Source organism: Macrobrachium rosenbergii, chromosome 55 (assembly GCF_040412425.1).
Source record: "Macrobrachium rosenbergii isolate ZJJX-2024 chromosome 55, ASM4041242v1, whole genome shotgun sequence".
Classification (NCBI taxonomy): Eukaryota; Metazoa; Arthropoda; class Malacostraca; order Decapoda; family Palaemonidae; genus Macrobrachium; species Macrobrachium rosenbergii.
In genome coordinates, this window is record NC_089795.1 from 57,056,014 (window position 1) to 57,066,984 (window position 10,971).

Here is a 10,971-nt window from a genome sequence, read left to right on the forward strand (position 1 = left end):
TCACATAAACCTAGAATGAATGGTGACTAGTAACGACATGTGTAAACGGAGGTGTTGGTGTTTTGGGGGGTTATACCAAATATCAGGATGTCAATAGGATTCATGCATAAACTGATATCAGGGACAAACATATTTATGCTCGAAAGAATCTATTGGCTTGTCTTTTGATGTTGCTTTTTAATTATATTCGAAAGCATTAATTGAAGCTTTATTACTTATTGTTTTTCTACTGTATCAATTTTTTAATGTTACAAATTTCAATCCAACTTCTTACTCACTATCAGTATTATCTACCAAGTATTACTGATGTTAATTCCATATGGAAATACACTGTTTTTGTTTTACATTGACGAGTATAAACATTTTTCTCTCAGAATGAGGCCAAATGGACAATTCCAGTCAGCACTGTAATGATCAACTATATATCTCCATAACGACTGTGAGGTCTTGAAAAAGCTATAAAGGGATGATTTGACTGACACAACAAAAGCGAGCCTGAATGTGGTTATGAATGGATCCACGCCTTCAAAGGTGGGATTAGTAATAAAGAAGACTAAAACATGGAAACACCAGTCTTTGATGGAATCACTGCAAAGATGATTTTAGCTAACTGAAATGACACTTCATGCATTAATAAGACTGGTTTTGTACAATATGAACCAAGGATACAAAGCTAAAAATTTGCGAACTGAAAGACTGAGCTATGGTACCATGGAAAGGTGCCCTAACTGAGTTGTGGGATCTAACCTTATGATGGTTGTAATTAAAACTGTCAGTAGGCGTATTCACAATAGGATGGAGAAAAAAATTCATCAAAAAGCTTAGTAGATGAACAAATTTTTGTAGTAAGACATTGTGAAGCAGTGTATAGAAATTGAAAAATCCCCTTGTTTTAGTTTTGGTTGCTTACAAGAAGGTATTTGACTGTGTTCACAGACCAACAGTAAGGAAGATCTTGAATCACTATGGAAGTCTTTTGAAATACAAAGCTAGCAATATTAGAACTTATTAATGAAAGAATAGATGAAAAGGTAATGCTGATGCGGTCTTGTCAAGTGGATCCGCAGCAAATAATGAGGTGCTCAAAGGAATTTTATCACCTTGCTACAGCAGCCTTCTAATAGACTTTTATAGTGAAAGCACAAGTTAAGGAGAAAAGTTCTAGACTGACATAACAACAGAAACTTGATATACTGAGAATGTGCAGATGATACCATTTTTATTAGCAGATCGCCACAGGATAAACAAGGCTTGCTTCATAGAATGCACCATGTACTTAGAGAGATGGAACTCAAAACAAATCTGAGAACAACAGACGTAATGAAGACAGCGTATGCATAAAGGGATGTAATAACATTAGATGTTTATGTTGAATCTTAAAACATTAAGGAACAATTGCATCAAGAATACGGTAGGTTCTCTTGACTTGGAATTTAGTAGAAGACTGAAGGATGTAAATCATGGCAATCTAAATCAAACTAGGGAATCAAATAGGTTGGACTGGCATATGAATGCAAGATTATACAGAAGTCTACAGCAAGTTGTTTTGCTATTCGGGAATGACTCATGGCAGGATAATGAAAGATCAGAAAATTTTGTTGCTTGGGAAGAAACCTTTAAGAAGAATATCAATGGTCAGATGCCTGGACAGAGTTAGAAATGAAGCTAAGATGTATATTGCAGAAGTTCTTTATGTAGATGAGATACTGGTCAATGGTAAACGAAGATGGCTTGGACATGTACTTCACACAAACCATGGGAAAAAAGTATGAGATAGATACACACACACAAACATGTCCACAATGACCTCTTAACTTCTCGAATTCTTCAGGCATTTGGGATGCGCTTGTCCCTACAAAGTCATGGTTAGGTTGGCACGGTGCTTATTCTGATTATTCGGGATGTGGGTTCGATTTCATATTTCTTACATTTGGACCTAAGGCTTTATTATGGAAAGTGTATTGAAACGTGTGAAGAATTCGAGAAACTAAGAGGGCATTGTGGCTAATATAATTACATGCATATCTGGTTAAAAGTGAACAGTAGAGTTTATATATACAAACATACATTTATATATATATATACATATATTATATATATACTATATATATATATATTATGTGCATTCATATAGACACCTGCACACTGGAAAATATATATATATATATATATATATATATATAATACCAATAAGCAGGCAATATCCTTGAATTAGTTGCTGACAATAACCTCCCTCTCTTGGGATGCTATCCGTCAACTAGCTACGTGAATGGTAGACGGTTTGAATCCCCAGGGATGAAGGTTATTCTTCTTCTCCGTAGACCTTCATCTCATCTCCCATGGGGTCGACCACTCGTATGTTCCTTCCCAACAGAATTCTATTGTGCGCATCTGCATGTTCTAATCCCCGCAATTTCATTTCTCCCTGCTACGTAGCCTCATCTGTTTCTCTGCTTACATCTATTTCTTTTACCCTCCACGGCATTATCATATGATTTCTTAACCGGAGCATCATCATCCCTCGAATTGTATACCAAAACCACCTCACCCTACTTTCCCTGGTTTTTCTGTCATTTTTTACAAACCACGAACCCCTTTTCTTATTTGCTCACATTCCATTCTTACCAGTAATGACATTCTTAGATCTATCTCAACATTTTCTGTATCGGTCCTTTGTACTGCTGATGTTGATAATATATATATATATATATATATATGTGTGTGTGTGTGTGTATATATGTATATATATATATATATATATATATATACATACATACATACATACATACATACATACATTAATTTTTTGTTTTTCTCTTTTAGCCTTGAAGATGTAACGGTGTTGTTACGAAACGCGTCGGCAAATAAATGTTACCTATTGATGACCGGCTATCTTCTTGTCACCCTGTATATATGTTGCAAGTATGTATAATGCATATGTATGTATATACATATACGTATATATACATATATGTGTATAAGTTTGTATGTCTGTTTGTATGTTAGTTTGCATGTTTGTGACCCATAGAAATCCGAAAATGCTTGACCGATCCCGACAAAATTTGGCATGTGGCCATCATTTGACCCAACTTAGATAATAGGGTAGGTTTCAAACCCGTACCCCCTTCCCCTTCCCCCATCCCCTTCCCCCTTCCCTTTGTAACTTAATTGGTATATAATGCTTTCAGTCACCATAGTAATACCTGGATAAAAGGGACAGACAGCACAGTAATACCTTGTTAAAGGTGTCGGGCGGCACAGTAATACCTCGATAAAAGGGACATGATAAAAAAGACAGACAGCACAGTAATAATTAGTTAAAAGGGACACACAGTACAGTAATATCTGTTTAAAGGGGACAGCCAGCATAGTATTACCTGGATAAAAGGGACAGTTACCAGTCACCACAGTAATACAAAATAATAAAAGGGGCAGACAGCACAGTAATACATGGTTAAAAGGGACAGACAACACAGTAATACCTGGTTAAAGGGGACAGACAACATAGTAATGCCTGGATAAAAGGGGCAGTCACCACAATAATACCTGGATAAAAGGGACAGAGAGCACAGTAATACCTTGTTAAAGGTGTCCGACAGAACATTAATACCTGGACAAAAGAGACAGTCACCACAGTAATATCTGGATAAAAGGGACAGCCACCACAGTAATAACTGGATAAAAGGGACAGTCACCACAGTAATACCTGGATAAAAGGGACAGTCACCACAGTAATTTCTTGATAAAAGGGACAGTCATCATTGTAATACCTGCCTAAAAGGGACAGATAGTACAACAAATCCTGGATAAAAGGGACAGTCACCACATTAATACTTGTCAGTTCACCCATGAAGGTTCAAAGGGTGAATGTTCGTATGAAAAAAGTAGAACTGTCAGTTGGACCGTCAACAGAAATCCCTCCCTTTCTTCCTTCTTCCTCCCACTCCTATTCCCCCACCCCCTTTCCCTCCCCTCCCCTTTCCCCTCCCCTACACATAGACTGTCATTCAAAGTTTTCCCAGGCATGCCAGGTTGTCAGCTTATATATACATATACATATATATATATATATATATATATATATATATATACTGTATATAATATATATGTCTGATTACAAGTTGTTATTACACAACTAATCACAAATTTTGAAAATTTACCTCACTTCAGCCAGATACCTGAACTCTAAGAATTACGACTAAGTACTCTAAAGGTGACAATGATTTAGTTATCTAAATCATTAACTCTTTTGAGATATGATATTACACTACATATGATATTTCAATAACTACTATTATTACACACCACACATGATAAACAGAAGAGTAAATATATCAAAACTATGGGATGATATACATATTACAAAGAGCAACATCATGTATATATATATATATATATATATATGTGTGTATGTATGTACGTATGAGTGTGTGCATTTTTTGTGTATGTATGTCTGTGTTTATGTAAGTGCAACTCTGTTGATTGAGGTGGACTGATCTCTCATCCACCCAACGAACACTAGGCTTAGTACTATGCTGCTCACTCCTTGGCAAGATTTATTTTGACCAGCGTTTACTGAGAGCTGTCTAGCTCCTCTTTAGGTGGTGCTACCTTCTCCAATCGCAGAATAAATCAAAACAGTTGATATGTGGCAGTACAGTATTCGAAAGGAAGGTACATAATTATGTATTAATTTATGAACATTGTCTGATTTATCAACATTTACAACGAAACTGAATTAAATATGATTGTCGATCAGCAGTGTGCGGTTTTGCATGAAAATTGTAAATAGAGTGGGAACTGGAGATATAGGGAAGCTCGTTATTTAAAGAGAAAATATAAAATTTCTGTTTATGAATCCAGCTACAGGCACTCACGAACTTTTCTGCGTGGAAGAGTTATTAAATTTATTTCCCAAATCTACGGACTGAAATTTTGAGAGCATTTGGAAATTGATATTTGAAATACTCTTTATTTGATTTGGATGCATTTTATGTGGCAACATACCAAGGCGACAGAATAATCACTCACATTTTATTGTTTCTATCTAAACATTGAAAACACGGGTTTTTTAATGCTTGCATGTTCTAGTTGGGGTTCCAGCATATTCATACATAATACTAATTTATGTATATATATATATATATATATATATATATATATATATATATATATATATATATATATATATATATATATATATCAGATATGTTGACTAACAAGCATTAGAAAGCAGCTTTCTGTTGACAGTATTACTCGCAAATTGTTTGAATAAGCTTTACGTGATTTATATTACGGTATCTTAGAGTAAAAAAAATATTTATATTGCACAAATTAGAATTCAGCTTTTTGGGATTAAATATCCTATGAATGGTATCATTAGCATTTTTATTCACCACAGCTATTGCTCTCATGGAACTGTCGACAGCTTCTGCTGAACTCAGTTATTACAACACTATATTGCAAACAGATTTCCCTATTCCACAGCAAGAAAACCTACAAAGAATATAACTATTCAAAACTCTTGTGTAGTCCCTTTCAATTGTTGTAGGTTTTCCCAATGTTCTTGCTTTAATAAATAATCTATTTACATCTATTTTTATGCACTGCAGCTAACAGTTCATTATATCACTGCTTCGCTCAGTCGCTACATATTGTTTCATTTGTATACAGTCGGAATTCATAATTTTTTCTCATACATACATACATACATACACATATATATATATGTACATTATACATATATACAGTATATATACATATATATATATATTATATGTATCGTGGAATATATTTGTAAAACTATAAACTCACTCAGCTTGTCAAACACATCACTTAATTCCATAATCCTTTTTTTGTCTGAAACACGTGCACTAAAAACTTAAAATGATTTCACTATAATAAGTTATCTAATGTACTGATCACTCAGTGTCATATCAATTTAGTTATTTTCGTCATATAAAAATTATATGATGTCTTGCATTATATTCAATAAGAGCTTCAAGGTGAATATTATATTTATATATATATATATATGTGTGCGCACTTTTTGTTTAACCTTTAACAAAGTAGTATTTTGGACCATTAATAACGACTATGAGTTCATACATCCAGTGTATTTCAATTTGCTTAAAATATACTTATTCTGTTTTAATAATGATAACGCCTTTTGAACGTTATTATTTTTTATCTGCAAAAATTTCACATCACTGGATTAAGATATGTGTTCTTATTATAATCAAAGGAGAACGCGCGAGTCCAGAAATACATACTATGCCTCGTATTCTTTTGAACACCTGACGCTTAATTACAGGCCTCCGTTGGAAAGACCTCATGCTGCCATAGGGATTGTTGATTTCTTCCAGTTAAAAAAAAAAAAAAAAAAAAAACTGCATTTTCTTTGCATTGGCTGATTGGATAATGAATCAAAGGAGCCTAAAATTTGGAACAACACAGCTTAAAAACTACTTCACAGTAGTTACTCCAGCATCATATAAACACAGTAAAGCTTACTGAAGGTGGTGCTATTTATAAGCACAAGGTATTGCTCTGTCATGGAGCACGAAATGCATCTAGAAAGAGAGCTCGGTCGTCCATTTTAAAACTAACGCACTTGACTGAGGCCTGGATTAGAAAATGCCAACCTTTTTTGGGGATGCAGAGTTTGGCAGTAGTTGCATAAAACCACCTGACATGCAAAGATAGACCAAATTAGCTAATATAAGCGAAGATCTGAAGATAACTGTGTTAATGGTCTTGGTCAATCAACAGGCTGTCTTCAAAATACCTATAAAAGGCACCACTAAGTCATGTTTTAAGACACGGAACACTAATTTAGGCTTTTTTTTTTCTTTTTACTAAACTAACATGTCCTTTTTACAAAGACAGTACTTATTTCAAGTTCTTTCCATTTTGCTCACTTTAAATCTACAGAGGATAGCTAGTAGTTCTTGCACTTCTTATGTCACTGGTGTCAACAGCAGAAATGAGACGATGAGATTACTTCTTGCTTCCCTTACTTCCCAAGAAATTTCATCAGCGGAAACATGCAAATTGTCAAAATTGTACCTATTATAGAGTCGTGAGTGTAGAAATGGATAGGTGCCACAAAGCAACTTTTTTTTTTTATCACACGGGCAACAACAACGACGGTTATACCGTTATTACTCCACTGTTTTGTAAATGCAAATGCAACAATGCGTTTTATTTTCTACCATACCTCTAGTTTCAGGAATATTTACTAAAAAACTAAAAGAGAAAAATTATGTAAAGTTCCTATTTGTTGTTTTTTTGTTATTTCTAAATTAAGTAACATACTTTGGTGAAATGACTGAAGTTTGCTTTCTCATAAAAGTTGTGACGATAAATACCAGATTGAAGAGTATTTCCTTATTTCAAATACCTAGTAATCTTACCCTTGTTCTCTGGTTGACGTTTTGTAACCAGACAAGCGAGCACGCTCTCTCTCTCTCTCTCCTCTTACCTACCATTAAAATCAAAGATACCGCTGAGTTTCATCAATGTCGCCCATTCTTTTCGTTTATATCTGCCTTAAAACGAGTCACGTAGAGGATACAAATTACTGATTCATAATTATGTTTCACCATCGCTATGCGTCAAGAAGAAAATTATTTTCGTATTAAGCATGAGATTTAATCAGACTTTTTTATATATATCATCCACAATATATATATATATATATATATATATATATATATATATATATATAAATGCCTTTTTTTACAGGCATGGATGGATGGAGAAGGTCATAGCCTTCCGGCTCCTATTAATTCTTTTTACAGTGTTCTCATATGCTATCCATAAGTCCTTTTTCTCACCCTAAACATCCACCCACACATGACCCACATGTATATGAATATACATATATAGAGAGAGAGAGAGAGAGAGAGAGAGAGAGAGAGAGAGAGAGGTAAATTTATAAAACTTTTTGTAGTTCACGTTTCCGTCATCTTTTTACAACACACTAAACAAAAAGTTTGGCGGCGGTTATTAACTTTAGGTCCGTTCGTGGAGCAATTCGCTTTTTTGAATTAATTCGCTTTCAAGTGAATCACGTCATTTTTTTGTTTCCTTCCTTTTCCGCTGAGCCTGATTCCGGATTATATCAGGATACTTTTTAAGGAGTTGGGACTTTTTTGCTTCCTATGAATGGCCGCTGAGGTCAAGTCTCATAGATAAAGTTATGCGCTAATTGAAGTTCAGGATATATGAGGTGAAAGTTTCTTGTCAATGGGGTTCCGTTTCTAGGGCATCTGAAAAAGTTGAGTTATTGGCGAAGGATCCTCGGAATTCCTTAGAAACTGGAACCGTATTAGGTTCTCCATTCCTGTTATTATTCGTAGTAGAATTACTACCAATAACAACAATAATAATAATAATAATAATAATAATAATAATAATAATAATAATAATAATAATAATAATAATAAAAGTAACGGTGGTTGCAGTAGTATATAGTAAGAAATATCTATACTTAATTTCAAATGAAATGTTGCCAGAGTCATCAAATTATTATCACAAATTAGCGCAATGTGCTGTTACAGCATATACTATGTGAATTACCACTTTCATGAGGACATACTTAACAGGTGGACCCAAAAGGTCATGTATGATGCACTTTCATTTGTTTTATAAAATATTTTAGGAGTCTTAAACATTTGGTGTATAGGATATAGGGTCTGTCTGTCTGTCTGTCTGTCTCTCTCTCTCTCTCTCTCTCTCTCTCTCTCTCTCTCTCTCAATAAATAAATAAATAAATAAATAAATAAATAAAGATTTATATATATACAGTATATATACACACACATATACATATATGTATATATTAGGAAATGGAGTCTGGGAAAACAAGAGAGAGAGAGAGAGAGAGAAGCATGAAAACAAAACGGTGATGAATATCATGCCTCAAGCATTCCCAACTAACCACAAAGCTATACACAAGGAGAGAGCAAAGGCCATAGAACGGCACTCCAGCGGAAAGTGAGGACTTCAGGGAATAATAATGAAAGAGACTTAGTATGAATTGCCTAACATGTCAACAACCAGAAGGAAGGAGAGAGAGAGAGAGAGAGAGAGAGGAACTTTCATATATCTGAGCTGGGCCCCGTGCGTTCAAAGGTTCCTGTATTTGAAAAGCTGCTCTTGTGGGTTCCTGTAAGGTTATAAGGTGCCCTGCTTTGACAGTTAAAATTCACACACAAATGCTTATAAGAATATATATATATATATATATATATATATATATATATATTATATATATATATATATATATATATATATATTGTGTGTACACACAAACACACACATATATACATAAATAATATAAACATTTTAAAAATCTTTTTTAATCTTTTTTAATCCATAAATGTAGCAACCAGAAAAAATATTAATCTAAAATGGCTCAAAATTATTACTTCCGTAATACCAACTGCCTTCCCAAGGGACTGGCAGTCTCATTTGCTATATAACTTACAAACAACTCCTTTTAATGTTAAGAGACGGAGACCTAATATCATTTGCCGATTTAAAATTCACAATATACACATATATACTCGTATACATATACATATATATATATATGTATATATATATATATATATATATATATATATATATATATACCTGTATATATATAGTGTAAATGTGTGCGTGCTTTGTTAAGATAAAGTCATGATATCAATCTCTACTTCATTCTAACTTGCTCTAAATCTGATATAGAGCGTAATGTCTAATAATAAAATCTTATCACTTTACTAATGTTCCGCATCCTGCTTGAGAGCCAAGTTCTCTTAACTGTCGAATGTTGATTCCTCTACTGCTTTTTGTTTGTCAATGCCTAGATTCGCTATCAAACCTTACCTCCACAATAGAAAAATCAAAAGTATTAAATGACTCACATGTAAGAGTAAGCAGATTATAAAGAAAGGAAATGGTGCAAACTATATACATTCATGAATACTCATAATAATTAAAACTAATGTTTAAAGTTTGGTAAGCCATGTTGTATTTTACAGCATACCATTTGTTTTTTTTTTTAGTAGTAATCGGGGGTAAATTGAATACAGTAAAGCGCTGAGACCGTAAATAGGGTTACTGAACCTTACACATTACTGGGAATATCATACAAAGCTGTATGTGTTACCAATAGCCATTACTTCATCGGGTTGTTATATTGCCGAGTATAATTCATAGGTACTGAACTCAAAGTATCGATTAGGCTATAAGGTAAAGTATATGTTTATTTTGTTAAAGGTAGATATCCAATTCGCAAAGCAGTCAAGAGACATTTAACATCCAAGTTAACAGAAAATCAATGTCCATTCCCCAATGTAACTGAACATCTCAGGAGTATTGATACACTAATGCGAAAAAAAAAGCTTTATGGAAAATATCTAGGTTTTTTGCACAAGGTCAAAAGAGACTTTACAAAGCCAGACTTTTCAGTGGATTCAGGGATATAAGTTTTCTTAAATAAGGGTAACAGTCAATTTTTACTATCTGCTCCAATATAAAAACAATATTCATTTTATTTTCATTTTTTCGCTCGCTACAGCCCAACACAAGAATTTATACTTTGATCATATCAGTCAATAATCTCTCTCTCTCTCTCTCTCTCTCTCTCTCTCTCTCTCTCTCTCTTTAAACTAATTAGATGACAATGAGGCCAGTTTCGTTGCTATAACATTATTCTTCTTTCATTTCAACTTGTTAAGCCATCTTATCTTGAAAAGCAATATTTAAGACCTTGGATTGCATTACACACATCAGTCAACGTAACAAAAAGTTTCTTAATCATAAATGTAAAATTCACTGAGAGGATTAGGTGATCACACTAATCTTCAGTGCTTCCATGAGATTCAGAATTAATTAGCGAAGCTCATCATCAGAACCAGGCTTCCTGTTTCTTCACATGAAATTCTTTCGATTTCATTAGCCTGAGAGCCTCCTTGT